We start from the raw sequence: 17,544 nt of genomic DNA on the forward strand, positions 1-17,544 counted from the left end.
GTGTGTGGTCCATGCGTATTTGTGTATGTTTTAAAGAGAAATTAGAAGAAAAGAGGAAAACGACTTACGGAAGTATATACTACTGAATAAAATTTTAAAATTCAAATTTTAAATCACTTTATTTCATACATAAGAGAGACATAAATAGTTTAAACAACTTGCAGTTTGTAAGTGCTTAGTTTTGCACTTAGTTTTCTACTCTCTAATGGTTTTCAAAAACAACTGAATTTTACCAAAACAATACTGGAAAAAGACCTCATGAAAAGCACTGTGTTGAATGAAGACACTTACCTAATATCCTCTGTGCCTGATGTAATTAAGAAAAGAAAAGATAGGAAAGTGGCTGAGCTTTGTTTTTTTACATCAGCTTAACTTTGAAATAAAGAACTATTTTCATTTAGACTTTTAATTTATTTATTACAGTTTGATTTAATTAACTAATTCTACAGGAACGTTAAGGAATCATGACAGGATATCACCAAAAGTATCAGGGAATTACATATTGCTAAGGAATGATAGTAGCCACCATGAAGTGGCCACGTTCAAATCTCTTCCCATAACCACCTAATTTCTTTGCAAGGGGTTTTTGCTGTGTTTTATTTGAGTGCACTGACATTTTCAAATTTGCCACATAATATTAAATGACTGCAAGTTGCTTTATTCTTGATAAGAAAGTGTACCAGTAAATTAGGAGACTCTGGGTTAAGAAACCATGTGAGGCACTTCCTAGCAATGCTTTATGCATCTGCTTGCTGCTGGAACTGAGTGAAGAGTTTGTAATCTCCCACACTAGTGCTTTACTTATTTTTGTCTTTTGCATTGTTTTTATTATTGATTATTAAAATATATTCATTAAAATTCACTCTGTGGTATACAGTTCTATGGGCTTGGCAAATGCACAGTATGTGCCCATCAATATAGGCATGATAAAAAAGAGTTTCATTACATTAAAAACTTTTCTGTGCATTCCATTTGCGGTCAAATGCTGCCCCTTCTTTTTACCACTGGCAACCACCAATCTACTTTCTGTCCCTATAGTTTTGCCATTTTTAGAATGCCAGACAAATATAATCAGATAGTATATTGCCTTTTGGTTTTTGTTTCTTGCACTTAGCAAAAGCATGCTGGTGCTTGTATCAATAATCTACTACTTTTTATTGCTATAAATCATTCTAGTGTATGCATGTATCAGTTTATATAATCAGTGGTTGAATGACATATGTTTTTTGTGTTTCCGGATTGATTATAAATAAAGCTTCTGTAAACATTTAAATACAGATTTGTGTGTGTCAATATACATTTTCATTTTATCTCCAGCAAATATCCTGGAGTGGATTACTGAGTTACGTGTTCAGTGTATATTAATTTTGCAACAAACTACAAAACTACTTTCCAAAGTGGCTGTATAGTTTTGCACTCCCGTCAGCAGAGTAGAAGAGTTTCAGATATTTTGCATCCTTGCAAGTCCTTGGCATAGTCAGTTTTATTTTGGCTTTAGTCATTTTAATAATTGTGTATTAGCATTTTATTATTTGTATTTTTTTATTTTTCTAAAAAATTATATTGTTTAGTGTTATTGTGAGTGTGAGATTGATACTTTTCTAGCTCTCTGTGTTCTGATACACGCCAGAATTCTTCAAATGTTGCTTTTAACTGTTTTCTTAATGCAAAACATGACAATAAAGTTTATCTAAAGAGAAGTTCAGCATTTAAAACATGATTAGACCTTTAAATTAATGTTGATAAATATTTAAACTGATAATATTATCAATAGTCAGAAGGTTATGTTTTGTCATTATTTCTGATGTGAGGATATTTGTGATATACTTAATCTTATGTTATAATTGTTCATTTAAAAAAAAAATTCCCCAGTTATAGCAAAAATATACACGAGCATTTTACTCTGATAAAGAAGTAGAAAGTCACCAGATAAAATATTGCTGGGATCCAAATCCTGTGAGCAAGTCAAATAAACTACAAAATCAAAGTTAAAAAAAATTCATTAAAGAAAAACATAGAAACGTAAATAAACTAAATTCCAGGAAATAACATCCCTCTCACAGGAAAGAACAGACCTGTGGCATAATGATTGGAAAAGAAGGAATTTGATTCTTCATTTAGAGAGGACATGCTTGTGTACAGATATTATTATTTCAGATCTTCAAATAATTATGAGAATTAGTAAATTATTATTGCCAGGTGGCAGAAAATGAAGTTGGAATCCACAATCTTTTGCATTACTATATTTTAGAAATAAAATGGAAAGTGAAAACAAATACCATTTGCAATAATTTTAAAAGCATATCAAATTGCTATGAAAAATATAATAAAACATGTTCAAGATCTATGCATTAATACAACATATTGCTTAGAGATGTTAAAGAAGACCTAAATAATGCTGACTTACACATGATATATGGGATGTACTTGGTTTGAAAGATGCAGTAACTTTGAGTCATCCATTCTTCCCAGGAATATTTATGGTTTCAATGCAATCTCAATAAAAATACTAGCAGACTTTTGAGAAAATGTATTTGCTAGTATTAAAATTTATGTAAAAATGTAAATATTTAAAGGAGCCCAAATAATCCTTAAAAGGAACAAAAAGATGTAAGTCTTACTTAATCTAAGTTAAAAATTAACTATAAAGTTATAATAATCAAGGAAACTTATTATTCATGAAAGAATAGACCAAAGATCTATGAACAGAATAGATTCCAAAAATAAATCTGAAGATTTATAGTTAGCTAATTTTTGACTAAAATGTCAGGTCAACTTAATGAGGAAGATAAAGTACTTTTTAAATTTAGTACAGAAAAGATTGCCTGTCTCTAGTAACATAATAAATAAGCATAAAGTAAATGCTCTGTCCTGCTCTATACACAAAAAGTAATTTGAGATAGATTATAGTGCTAAATGTAAATACTAGAAAATATTTTTAGAATAAGCAAGATAATATGTTTGAAGTCTTTGACTAGGCAAATATTTCTTAGATAAAACATAAAAAGCACTAAAAATTGATTAGATTTTATTAGAGTTAAAATTTTTCTGCTCATTAAATGACATCTAAAGGAAATTGAATAGAAAAATTATACACTGAATTTGTTTTCATAAATGCATCTTTTAAAGCCCTTTAATCCATAAGATATGAAGAATCAAACTAAATGCCCATCAGTGACAGATTGGATAAAGAAGATATGGCATATATACTCCATGGAATGCTATGCAGTCTTGAAAAATGTGATAATGTCCTTTGATGGAACATGAATGGAGCTGGAGGCCATTATCCCTAGCAAACTAATGCAGGAACAACAACAAGAAAAACAAATTCCACATGTTTTCAGTTATAAATAGGAACTAAATGATGAGAACACATAGACACAGAGAGGAAAATGGACATGAGGCCTACTGAAGGAGAAGGGAGAGGATCAGAAGAAACAACTATTGGATATTAGGCTTTGTACCTGGGTGACAAAATAATCTGTACAACAAACCCGGGTGACACGACTTTACCTATGTAACAAACCTGCACTTGTATCCCTGAACCTAAAATTGATGTTTTTTTTAAAAAAAAAATATTTAAAAAATTCTTAAAATGTAATGAGAACAAAAATTTCAGTTGAAGCTGGGTAGATTTAAACAGGCACTTTAACCAAAGAACTTGTATGAATGACAAAAAATATATGAAAAGGTATTTTGTTATTTAGTTCATCAAGAAAAGACAAATTAAAATCACAATGAGATACCACTCATCTCCTACTAGAATGGCAAAAATAAAAAGGATAGACAACTTTTAAATGGTCTGAATTTTGAAGTATTTTCTAGAATATGGATCCACCATAACACTCATAATTTGCCGATGGGTATATTTCATTATGTAGCTATTTGGATAACTGTTTGGCAGTTTCTAATAAAAACAAACATGAATATAGCCAATAATTTATCAGTATTTATACCAGGAATTTTTAAAAAGTCAATAAAACAACTTGGGAAATAGTAGATACAACAGACTTATTTTTAATACCATTACACTAAAAACAACTTTAATTTCCATCATCAGGATGATGAACACATCCTGTTTTAGTCATAACTGAAATATTATGCAAATATTAAAAGGTATGAATTAATATTACAAGATGAATAGTTTCAAATATAGTATGTTAAGCAAAAGAAGCCAGACACAAAAAGCCAGATTGTTATTTCAAGGACGTTAAATCTAAGAACAGGCAAAATTAATCTATAATTTTAGGAATATGAAATTATTTTCCTCTTGTAGAGTACAGAAGAAATAGACTGAAAGAAACAAGGTGTAACTCTGGCAATATGGAAATGCCCTATCTCTTGTTTTGAGTCATGGTTACATTAGGTTTTACAACTATTAAAATTTGTCAAACCAAAAGGTGAAATATGCACATTTTATTTTATGTATTTTAAAATATTTTAAATGTTAATGAAATAAAACGTATTTGCAAAAAACAAAAAGAAAACAATAATTGTGCTCTTACTAGCCTTTTGTTTTGCTGTTGTACTTCAATTTTGGAAATGTGTCTCCATCAGTAAGATTATTATCTTTAAATCTTATTTGTAGAGTGTTTCTGCATATATGACAGATCATTATCTTCAACAGACCATCTTTGTAAAGTCTGATTTATTTTATGTTTTCTAGTTTTACTTTATTTCTAATTGACAGATAATAACTATACATATTTATGGGGTACAATGTGATGTTTCTATACATGTATGCATTGTGGAATGGTCAAATCATTAAGACATTTAAAATTGAGCTTAAAGTTGTATTTTCAAAATTAACTCCCTGTAATCAATTCTTTACACAATTCCTTGCCTGGTGGGGGAGGGGAAGGATCAGAAAGTATAATTAGCACAATTTTTAGTTGTAGCCATTAGGATTAAATGGTTTCTTAAATCTAATTTAAATACTACATATTTTTCTTCTTCTTCTTCTTCTTTTTTTTTTTTTTTTGAGACGGAGTCTCGCTCTGTCACCAGGTTGGAATGCAGTGTGCAGGGGCGCAATCTCAGTTCACTGCAACCTCCACCTCCCAGGTTCAGGCAATTCTCCTGAATCAACCTCCGGAGTAGCTGGGACTATAGGCTCACGCCACCACACCTGGCTAATTTTTGTATTTTTAGTAGAGACGAGGTTTCACTATGTTGGCCAGGATGGTCTTGATCTCCTGACTTTGTGATATGCCGGCCTCAGCCTCCCAAAGAGCTGGTATTACAGGCATGAGCAACCACACCTGGCCCATAATTGCAAACTTTGATTACGAGATTCACTGATTGAATCCCTCTTCTAATGTTTCATGTTTATATTTCTTTGGCTTGTTTCTTTCCCCTCACATCCTCAACTATACTCTTATTGATGATAGTGATAGTATATCAATTTATGTTTCCTTTATTACCTGATCAGAATAAATGACATATGTTATAAGCTAAATTTATGTATTGTTAAGTACTCGAGGATTTAAATAGAATAACGTAATATATGAATAATATAATATTTATCTATCTTCAGTGATTTCTTAAAAATTTCAGTGTTATATTTCCAGGCATTTTTGACAATGGTAGTTTATTAATTTTTCTTTTGATTGTCTTAGTGTAGAACACTTGGTCATAATGATAGGGTCTAAGGACTTGTGTTTCTCTATGAACATTTTCTCTTAAATCGGTGTGTAATTTTATGGCACATAGCATAGGATGACTATGTGTGTGTGTTGAAGAGGGTGGAATATGGAGACTTGTGAGGAGGGCAGCATTTGTCTCCAGGGTTCCTATGTTTTCCTGGCAGGGAACCCAACTGCTTGCAGCTGTGGTCTTTACAACTTTTGGTCTAAAGTGAAACAAAGAACAATTTTGAAATCCCATATGAACATGTCAGGAATAAATGATGACTGTACTAGGCCATATGATCTACCATTCTCAAAGGTCAAGGAGGTATTACTATGATTCATGTTCTTGCTGAACACACATAGCTTTCCGAAGGAGTAGTTCTGAAAGCAAAAGCATCACAAAGAAGAGTGATAAAGGCATCAAAAATACAGGAATAAAGAAAGAAGGATTGGTGAGCAGATTAAAAATGGATGTACACTATTAAGAATGTTTTCTAGAGGAAGCATCTGCTATTTTTCTGTGTCCTCCGATTTCTGTTAAAATCCTTGTTCTTATGTACTCTGGCCCCTCCCTTGCCTTTTAGCTTTGTTCTACTTGGGTTTGGAGAAAACTCTCCACTTCAGAGCTCTGTATCACTGGATTCCTGATAAATTTGGCCAGTGGAAGACACTGAGGGGGAATTGGTCAATAGGGGAAAGGGAGAAGACCGAATGTCTCTCCTTCTGTTTTTGCCTCTCCTAAAGTCACTTCATCATCTCTGAGGCTCTGGCTTCCATGAGCAAGGCTTATCAAATTTCTAGCTTCTGTTGGATAATCTTGGCACCTGGGCACTAGTAACACTGCCTGACTTACTAGTTTCTCCATTCTAAAATGGTAGACAGCTTTGCTGCCAATCTCACCATAGCTGTTAATCTCAAGATCACTTCATAGTCCCATTTGGCTTAATATAATAGTTCTTTTATCAATATAGTAATTTCAAAGAATTAAATGTCCTATTTTTCTCATTAGATTGTGACTTGCATCTACTTTATTTCATCAGAATCTTCACCACTCTTCAATGTCCACCTTAAATGCTTTTCTTGTTTTTTATTAAAAAAAATCAACTCTCTCTTTTTAATACTTTATTTTTCTATTTATACTCAACAGTCTCGTATTGATGATAGTTTCATACAAGCTTGCCTATTTTAAATGGCTATTTGTAGAGAACTATGTCTCATTTATCTTCGTATCTCCCAATATGCAAAAATGTTGAAGATGTAACATCTCTCCCACTGTGCATTCTCACACGTATTATATAACTGACAAATGTTTGTTGCAGTGAAGTAAAATAAATATACAGGATGTGCTATGTCATAGCTGAAAAAATAAAAAAAACAAAAACAGTAAATTTGGGATTTCTTGAAGATAGAGACAGTTATAAACTAGATGACGGCAAATTTTCCATTAATGTATTAATATAATTTGTACTATAATTTTGCCTGGAAAATTGCTGGTTTATGCATATTTCCCTGTCTAATTAAGTACGTCATTTCATTCTCTAAGTTATCTAATTTTGGACAATAAAAGTATACATTATCAGAGTTATAACCTAGACTGCCAAATACAATTAAAAAAAAAGTTTATATACACCAAATAATATATTTACCTCCTTTTTTTATCTTTTTCTTGAGGTAGACTTTCACTCTTGTTGCCCAGGCTGAAGTGCGATGGCATTATCTCAGCTCACTACAATCTCAACCTGTCAGGTTCAAGCAATTCTCATACCTCAGTCTCGGAGTAGCTGGGGTTACAGGGCCCCTACATGATCCCTGGCTAATTTTTGTATTTTTAGTAGGGACGGGGTTTCACCATGTTGGCCAGATTTGTCTCAAACTCCTCACCTCAGGCCATCCACCCGCCTCGGCCTCCCTAGTGCTGGGATTACAGGAGCCACTGCTCACAGCCCTAAATAATATTTTTAAAATCATGAGGCCCAGGACCAAGTTCAAGAATGAAGAATGAGAAAAGAAATGACTTATAGGGTTTCTTATTTGTTCTTTTTCAAGACTTTTGAGGCTATTAAATAAATAAACCTGAGTAAATTGAACCGAGAGACTCAAATTATCACTGTAAATAATTCTTATAAAGAATATCTTCTCATCACAGTAAGCTGGAATTGTGTACTTCCCTGACCAATATATGGTAGATGATGACTCAGGCTGAGATGGAACATTGGAAAAATAATAAATAAGAGAAAATGGGCAGTGACAATGGGAGAATCTGCTTACCTAATGAGGCATGGGTAGTCAGACAGAGGCAAGGCAAAGAACGGCAAGTGCAGGTACTCACTTCTATAACTATAATTACCATATTCAATTAGCTTCCTTAAGATGCACACTAATATGCTCGTAAAAACCACTATGTTACATTCAAGGTTTTTTTTTTTCCCTCCCTTAAGCTGGAAAGCAACTGAAGACTCATACTTCCTGAAAATTGATCTTTAATTATCATCGCTGGGAATTAGGCAGATTTCAGTCATTCAACACAGATTGATTGCCTACAAAAAAGATTAGTATGATGCTAAATGCCTGGTATAGAGTGTTGAATGAAGCAGCCATGATATCTGCCTTTTTAAAACTTTACATCTCTTGAAAAAATAGTAATTAAACCAAAAAGCAAAGCAAAATATGTGAATATAGAATGTTAAACTTCCCTTTGCATTTACTTTCAGTTTTTAACCTTCACAGAGCATGTTTAGAATGCCATTCAGATTTAGGAATGAGAATAATGAAATTAGAATCATTTTTCAAGCTAGTGTTACTTCTGCATGGACCCAGTTTATTACATAGTTCCTTATTATGAGCTGTGACCTTGAGTTTACAGAAAGAAGGAAAGGAGAAAAAAAAATCATTTAGAAATATCCTGGCTGTATTACTAATTCACGGAAGGAATTAAAATCAATGAAAGTTATTGGCAAAAAAGAATACAGTGATAAAGATTTCCCAGACTTCTACATGAAGTCAGAATGAACATTAAGAATAACAGCAGCCAACATCTGCCATGGTACTCCCTGGTTGTTTGAAGTCGTAAAGAAACAGAAGCCTATTTTAAGATAAAATTTGATGTAAATAATATGTCCTTTGCTCAGAGTCAAAAATAATATATCTAGATTTAAACAATAACAAGGAGACAGTTGTTTAAGGAAGCAAAGCTAATGAGAGATGATAATTAATTTTTATGCTTGTTACTAACAAAGTTAATTTTACTTTTATGAACCTTTATCGCCATCCCCCTACTTTTCCACTCAGATATCAATCTTACAACTTCTAGCTTTACCAGCAAATTTCAGAATATCTGCAGGGCAAAAATTTCTGAATTTAATTTACTCAAGGCTATTCAAAGACAAACTCAGGGAGGTGGACCTCAAATCTCTCTTCTATTATATCTGGATGATGAGGTTTATTTAGAATTCCAAAAACGGAATACCATGAAATTAGATCCTGTGCTCTGAAAGCTCTGAACTTTTTATTGCCAGGTTAAAATTGGTAAGAGTTAGCTCTTGAGTACCAGATAAAAAGTGAATCTTCATGGATCTTAACTAAATTTGTATAGTCAGTTTCTTCACTGTGATTATTCCACCCCTTTAAATCTCTTCACCCCTGTAAATTTGTCTCTGACCATTTCATACCACAGCACCCTACTTTGTCATGGGATCAAGTAGCTAGTTTTTTGTTTGTTTGTTTGTTTTTGTTTTTTGGGGGGGGACGGAGTCTCTCTCTGTCGCCCAGGCTGGAGTGCAGTGGCCGGATCTCAGCTCACTACAAGCTCCGCCTCCTGGGTTTACGCCATTCTCCTGCCTCAGTCTCCGGAGTAGCTGGGACTACAGGCCCCTGCCACCTCGCCCCGCTAGTTTTTTTTTTTTTTTTTGTATTTTTTAGTAGAGGCAGGGTTTCACCGTATTAGCCAGGATGGTCTCGATTTGCTGACCTTGTGATCCGCCCGTCTCGGCCTCCCAAAGTGCTGGGATTACAGGCTTGAGCCACCGCGCCCGGCCTAGTTTTTACCATATTGTATGACACTTAAAATGTGCTACTCATTTTGCCTATATATCATGCTGTGCTCACTGCTGTTTCATATATGACAAATTAATTTCAAGTAAAATAGAATCCATTATTTCCAGTTTTTAGGCTTTTTGTTAACTTATTAAAGAGGTGGATTAATATTTTTGCCCAATTTTTGAAATATAAACACGAATTCATTTACTTTCCTTCTTCAAGTTTTACTTTAATCACTTAGAAATTGTACTAATTTCATCTTTCTCTGCATCTGATTTATGAAATAAAATATTTGTTTTCAGATCTGACTTGATGTAATATAAGGATAGTGGATTACTTGGTATAACCAATGATCCATCAATTTTGTAATCATATAAATAATTAAAGACATATTTATGTTTTATTGATAACTGTTAAGTATTTAAATAGCTGTGCTTTCACTTATTCGGCACATCCAAATCATGGTAATTTTTTTTAGTTTTTTGGTACAAGAAAAGTTTTTTTTTTTCCTTTTCATTCTTTTTCCCAGATGAGAAATTGATTTGAAAGTATACATGGACAACTGTATGAAAGCATTGGAGAGACACATGAATATGGTCACAGTTTCTTCAACTACTGCAGAAATGTCCATTTTTTTTTCTAAAAGTAAAGCAAGCAGCAAAAAGGAAAAAAAAATATTTTTAAGTTGTTACAGTCATAGTTAGCAACTAACTTGGCAAACACTGTTTATATCAGATGTTCCTGCATGGTTGATCATGCAGATGTTAATACATGATTTATGGCAGCAAACTTGCAAAAAAATTGTTTATTTGGCCTAAACGTGCTTTCATAATAATTTTCATGTCTAATTGTAGGATAGAAGAAGGGTGTTTTCTTGTTTAGTAAAAAATATTTTAACATATTTTACCTTTATTTCATTTTATTACTTTACTACAATTACTAAATTTACAAAAAGTCCGGGCCAAGCATGGTAGTTCATGCCTATAATCTTAGTACTTTGGGAGGCCTAGACAGGAGGACCACTTGAGGTCAGAAGTTCAAGATCAGCCTGGGCAAAACAATGAGAGAGCATCTCTACAGAGAATTAAAAAATTACTTGGATGTGGTGGTGTACTCCTAGATACTTGAGAGGCTGAGGTGAAAGGATCATTTGAGCCCAGGAGCTTGAGGTTGCACTGAGCTGTGATCCCACCCCTGCACTCCAGCCTAGGACTCTGTCTCAAAAAAGAAAAGTTTTATTCCATGGAGACATTTTGTTGTTACTAGGTTTGCACTGTGAAGTTAAAATTATAAATATGTCATAATTGTAAAGCATATTTAGCAGGATTCTAAATATGTATATTTAAATTATATTTTATTTATTTTGGGAAAATTGTAACTTACAAATGGACAGGTGCATGGGCTGGGTGCAGTGACTCATGACTGCAATACTAGCACTTCGGGAGACAGAGGCAGGAGGATCGCTTGAGGCCAGGAGTTGGAGACCAGCCTAGGCAACAAAGTGAGACCTCTGTCTCTACAGAAAAATAAAAATTACCCAAGCATGATTACCTGTGCCTGTAGTTCCAGCTACTCAGGAGGCTGAGGTGGAAGGATTGCTTGAGGAGCTCAGGAGGTCAAGGCTGTAGTGAGCTGTGATCATGCCACTGCACTCCAGCCCAGGTGACAGAGCCAGACCCTATCTCAAAAAAAAAAAAAAAAAAGGCAAGCAGATTATTTTCGTCAGCACTTTTGTTGGAAAGGAAAATTTATGTTGAAATATGACAACCAAGAAAATCTGCAAGATTTTGCTCAACGGACAAAGAGCTCAAATGTCTGCTTGACATGATTTACCTTGATCCTTCTGGGTATCACATAATGGAGTGTTCTTAGTGCTATTTGAGCAGATTTTAAGCTTAAATTGTTTTTGTTTGTAATTACTCTCATCCAGCTGTGGATAATCAAAAAGATAACCAACGGGAGAAGGCACCAGCTCTCCTAGTATAGTTCACCCAGTAAGGAACAGAAATTGTATTGAATGAAAGGGTTGCAACATCCAGGCTATAATTGCATACTATTGAATGACAGTCTCTACTAGACTTCTTTTCCACGGGAGTTCATGTGATTGAAGAACCTCACCAGAGTTGATGAAGTTGAAGAACCTGTCCAGATTTCTTTACTTACATCCCAAGCTTATTGGAATGACCAGATGGATATTTCTGCATTAAGATGGGTTATAGTCTTTGGAAATGTATTTCATAGAATGTCATTCATTTTTTAATTAGTACTTGAGTGTGTTATATGTTTATGGGAAAGGATATTAGACACACCTTACTAAATACATAAAACAAGCAAAGTATGAGTAACTGGAATAAAATATGGCTATCAGTTCACTGACTCATTTTGTTTTCCTTTTTTTTTCAGTCTAGCAATCACTAAAATCTAGATTTACTAAATAACATTGAATTTTCTCATACTCTGGAGTAGATGACACAGTGGAAACCAAATCATTCCAAAATAAATTTGCAAGCAAAAATAGCCATTAAGATTTTTTTCTACTAATAACATTGATATGTTGACTATTATATTCCACTCTTAAAAATCACAGCCTGGGATTTTCAACTAAAAAAAAAAAAAAAAAAGCATTAACAAAATCAACATAGTAATACTTTAAATATTTAATAAAGTTGAAATAACTAAGGGAGAAATTTTCTGGAATTCATTTCTTGTGTGTTGATGCTGGATTATAAACCGTGATTATGTAGTTCCATTTTAATTTTGAATTCCAGATTTAATGCAGGATTGGGTGATGCGGATATCAGCTGAAGAGGAAAAAAATCATTTCTAACAGTAATAATTTATCTCAATGAACCTTGTTACTGCTGTTAATTATGTGTATCAGTCTGGTATTATGGAAAGTTCATGAACATTGTTGCTAATCAGAGCTTAGTTAAACTTCTGGCTCTGTGTTTTTTAAAATGACTTCCCTCCTTCTCTTGTTCAAATTTTCTTCCTCATTACTGAGTTTCCCCAATGTGACATGGACATACTACCATCCTCAAATATTTTTGTAAAGATTAAATTAGATAAGTTGTTTCAAATGCCAGATCCAAAATAGACGTTAACAAATAACAATGTCTTTTTGTGTTGTTTCTTTAAAATGTATGTGTATATTTAATAATTAAATTCAAGTCATTAGTTTGTTTCCAGATGTTGTTAGAGGTTAAAGTTTCCAATTAGTTTGTTACCGAGCAGTGTAATTTATATTTAATAGGTACATTTAAAAGTTCCCATCGTCCCGGGACACAGTTGTTGATATTCAATAGCTGCTGAGAAAATGATGCAGACAAGTACAGAGGAATGGGACACTACCAGTCGGAAAGTGAGCTACGGTGTGTATAGGACTAGTGTCTCCATTGTAACGAAGGCATGGACTTATTCGGCTAACGTTAATAATAAATCCCAGAGAATCGGTATATTTAGAATTTTTGAATGAGCTTTGCATTTACATGGTACTTCCATGCCTGAATTAAAAGTCATCCCATTTGTGAAAAAGGTGGTGTGTGGGAAGTCAAACTGTTGTTCTTTTTAGGTAGAAATCAACATTATTAACAACAACAACAACTGAATGTATTGGCAGTTTAGTAATTTTCCATTAAAGTGTAAAGCAATCAATGATCAAGAAGAATTGAGATTGAGCCAGTTAGGCTTTTTCAACATTTAGTTTGTTTTCCCTTCTGTAGCCCTTTTTTATTCTGAGTGCATAGATGATGTAAGTGGCAGTATGCAAATCTCCTCCTCTGAGAGCTGTAATTCAGTGCAGTGTATAATTGCAGTGTCCATCTGGCACAGTCCCACAAAAGCACATGTAACAGTTTAGTTATAAAAATGTTCAGGTGACAGAATGCCAGATGTTTTACATGGTTGTCATCTTTGAATTTCCTTTCATTTTATCACCTAACAGAACCTCAGTATAATGACCTTCGTGTTCATGAATTTTTTTACATTTTCTTTTGACCTCTGAAACATCAGAAAAATAAGCACAGTAAATAATTAGGGTAGAATATGCATAATTATAGGTATATATCCTACATGGTGTATACATTACATAGAGTATTACATTATAGCAAAGCCTTCTTTAATATTTTATTTTTTGTATGTATTTAGCTATCATATTTAACTATGATCTTCCTTAAATGAGGATGTAAAATGATATTCAATGTGGTAAATAGTTTCTCATGTTTTGGTTCACTCTTGTAAATCTATGTGAGTCTGGATAATCATAACAGCAAAATATAGAGTAAGTCTTGAATCTGGATTCTACAAAGTCCTCATTCTTTTCTTTTCACTGTTATTTTTGTGATTACTACAGAGGAATCTTTTATGCCTTTGGCCAACTTTAAGAACCAGATCTCTGCAATGCTTACCACTCCTTAGTTAGTCTGAATCTTTGTGTCAGTAATGCACAGAGAAGGTTCCCTGAAAAACAAAACAAAACAAAACAAAACCTGCATTGTTTTTAATGCAAAATAACTAGCTGCCTTAAAGACAAGGACAAATTGTCCAACAATAATTGTAATCTATGGCTCTGGGTGTTTTGATCAGCAGAAATATATCTAGGGTATGTCTAACTTTAGAGGGTTCCCTAATTAATAATAGTGATGCAGCACTTTTGATAAAGTGTGTAATGCTGAAACTCTTGCTTCTAAAATTCATTCTTCATTTGGACATAAAATTCAACTTGAAGGACTTTTGGTTATATAAAATTTCTGAATGTTTTTATACCTTTCATTTCTTTAGACTGAAAATGGTGGCTGCAGAATTCACTGAAATGTTGAACTTAAAATGTTGTAGTAGTCAAAGAAAACACTGCTGAATTTACTGATTGTTTCTCAAGAGTCTATCTCCCTGAATATCAGATGCCAGTTGATAAAAGGAGTTGCTGCTGCCCTATCATTGTAAGTAGGAAAAAAAAAAAAAAAGTTTTATATGCAATAGTCAAGCGCTTTAATAGTAGTGGACCGTGATTTTGTTCTTAGAGAGAAATATTTTAGATGAGGAGTTAGATATTTCCTTTCTCTCATGTCCATTAGTCAAACTCCTTAGATATAGAATCACCAGCCTCCTGGCGTATGTCTATTTCTCTCACATTTCTCATAAGTTGCCAAACAGAGCAGAATGACTTGGGGAACTTGGGGAGATCAATCTGTCTACATATTGTGCTTCTTAATTTGATTGCTTACAATTGCCATGAATATTTGAAGAAAAATAATCCTTTGGTATGAAATACATCTCTACCAAGTATGATTTCTCAAACAATAATATTTGTTGAGATAAATACATTTATTTTTACATAAATAATAAAATGTGTCAAAATATTAATTAGTAGTTATACAGAGTATTGCAATAGCTTCCTGTTTTGTAAAATTGCACATTATATCTTTCATTTATTGTAAGAGTTAGTGTGTAGAGAAACGTCAACCTAGGGCACAGGAATATTCACCCAGAGAAATTTCAATGTGGGCCAAATGATAATCTATTGTTGATTAATATGCTTTATGTACCTATAGAATACATTAGGCTAACACTCATGTGATCATTGTGAAACTGGAGATGACTGATCTTATTCCAATTAATAAAAATTGACTTTGTTATAGAAGTTGACTAATCATAAGTACATATATACTCTAGTACTTTCAGAATTCATCTTGAGAAAAAGACTGATTTATTCAATTAGAATAAAGTAGCTTTCAGAAGTATGTGACATGGACAAAAATTAAAACCTAAGGAAGCAAAGGCTTAAAGTTCGATATTAGGGTCTTGTAAAGGATCAATCCTGACAAATTAAAAACAGAAAGTTTCGGCCGGGCGCATTGGCTCACCCCTGTAATTCCAGCACTTTGGAAGGCTAAGGAGGACAGATTATGAGGTCAGGAATTTGAGACCAGCCTGGCCAACATGGTGAAACCCTGTCTCTACTAAAAATACAAAAAATTAGCTGGGTGTGGTGGTGTGGTGACGCACCCCTGTAGTCCCGGCTACTGAGGAGGCTGAGGCAGGAGAATTGCTTGAACCCAGGAGGCGGAGGTTGCAGTGAGCCGAGATTGCACCGTTGCACTGCAATCTGACAGGGCAAGATAAAAAAAAAAAAAAAAAAAAAGACACTTTCTTCAAGGCAGCAGGATTGCCCATAAAGACTCTCCTGTTTGGGGCTAACACACAGTGTTTGAAGGCTAAAAAGGGCCATTTTAAAGCATTATACATTTTACACAAGAAATTAAGAATCTAGAATATGTCCCCACTTGCCCAGATCACATAGATATTATTGATGGAATTAAAGTAGAGCCTAGTAAAACCAGTACAGATTCTAGTAAACTCTCTGCCAAAGTATACACTGTTATGTACAAAAACAAGTGAAGAAAAAAGAAATAAGACTCAAAATGGATTCCTATCAAGCCTACTGTACGTAAGAAGTAACATTAAGTGTGGTTAAGGAATGAAGGCATGAAAAGCCTGAAATAAGCAACATTTGAAAAGGCAAATGGAGACTTGATAGGGTAGCTATTAAAGTAACGCTTCATATACAACAAAAATCTTCTTACGACTGACCTGTAATATATCAGTTACCATTTGTCAGAGAAAAAAATATTGATTTTACTATTCCACATTCCTTTATATATGCAGATTGTGAGGACAAACACATCCCCTTTTCTCTAGGCATTTTCAATAAAATTTCCAGTGTTCACAGACCCACATAATCAAAAACAAATGTACATTCACTTCTTATAACATGCTTTGCGTATTATAAAATTATATTCTTGGTCTGGTTGTAGATGAATTCATAGCTGAAATTGTTTTTTACCAATGTTACAACTAACGACTCTAGAAATATTATAATTTCTTACATCTATTGATATAATATTGTGGCAAATATTTGTGTGTATGTAGGTGTGTGTGTGTCCGTGTTGATTTTTCAAAATTGTTAACCTGACATTCACTAAAATGTATTTCTTGCAGTTATCTTGTATTTCTTTGGAGGCAAATAATTTTAAATATTGATATAGTACAAATATAGCTTAGTTTGAATCTTGTTAGATGTTAAATACAGTTGAGAACAGTGTTGTCTAGAAACATAATTATGCTGAATATTAAAGTATCAGAATTCTTAATCTGATTCATTACTAGGTGAAGAAAGAAAACTCAACAAAGTAATTTCTTTTTCTAAAGAAAATGAAGCACAATCCTACAAGATTAAAAATGTTGTGTAAGAAACCACACAGAAGAATTTAAATCATATTAAATGTTTAAATGCGTTCAAACATACCTCAAAACATATGTTCTGCAATGAAATTTTACATGTTTAAAACAAGGTATAATCATTAAAATACAATTAAAATCGTGTCATAACATAAAAGAAAAGCTACCATAAGGATATTGTGAGTAGTATTAGGTGCCAGATTTACCTGAAAAAATTCTCGTCATTCTTTATCTTCAGCAGTAGAATGTGGGCACTAGGGAAATTGCTATGTGTTTTTTTCATCTGTCATCTAAACCATTGACACAAGTGCAAAATGTAACAAGTAGGAACACCTTATGGACTTGGAAACTTCTTTGTGGAGTTTCAGTTTTATAAAGCTAAAAATAAATTGTTAGTGACACACAAAAGCATGACAGTCCTGTTTTTATTTGTGCATTGTTTCAAGCAAAATTTAAAATGTAAGCTTAACCAAAGTACGTTGGTTAGCACTGTAACAAAAAGACTTTTCAGAGAGGCATTAATTTTGTTAGATTTAATTGTTTCCTAAAGAAATCTACTGCCATCATTCATTCAGCTTTCTTATCCTTATAAAATAAAATGGATAGCAAAAGAGGAGAGGATATAAGGAAAGAAAGAAGAGAG

Source organism: Colobus angolensis, unplaced genomic scaffold (assembly GCF_000951035.1).
Source record: "Colobus angolensis palliatus isolate OR3802 unplaced genomic scaffold, Cang.pa_1.0 Scaffold435, whole genome shotgun sequence".
NCBI classification, from domain to species: domain Eukaryota; kingdom Metazoa; phylum Chordata; class Mammalia; order Primates; family Cercopithecidae; genus Colobus; species Colobus angolensis.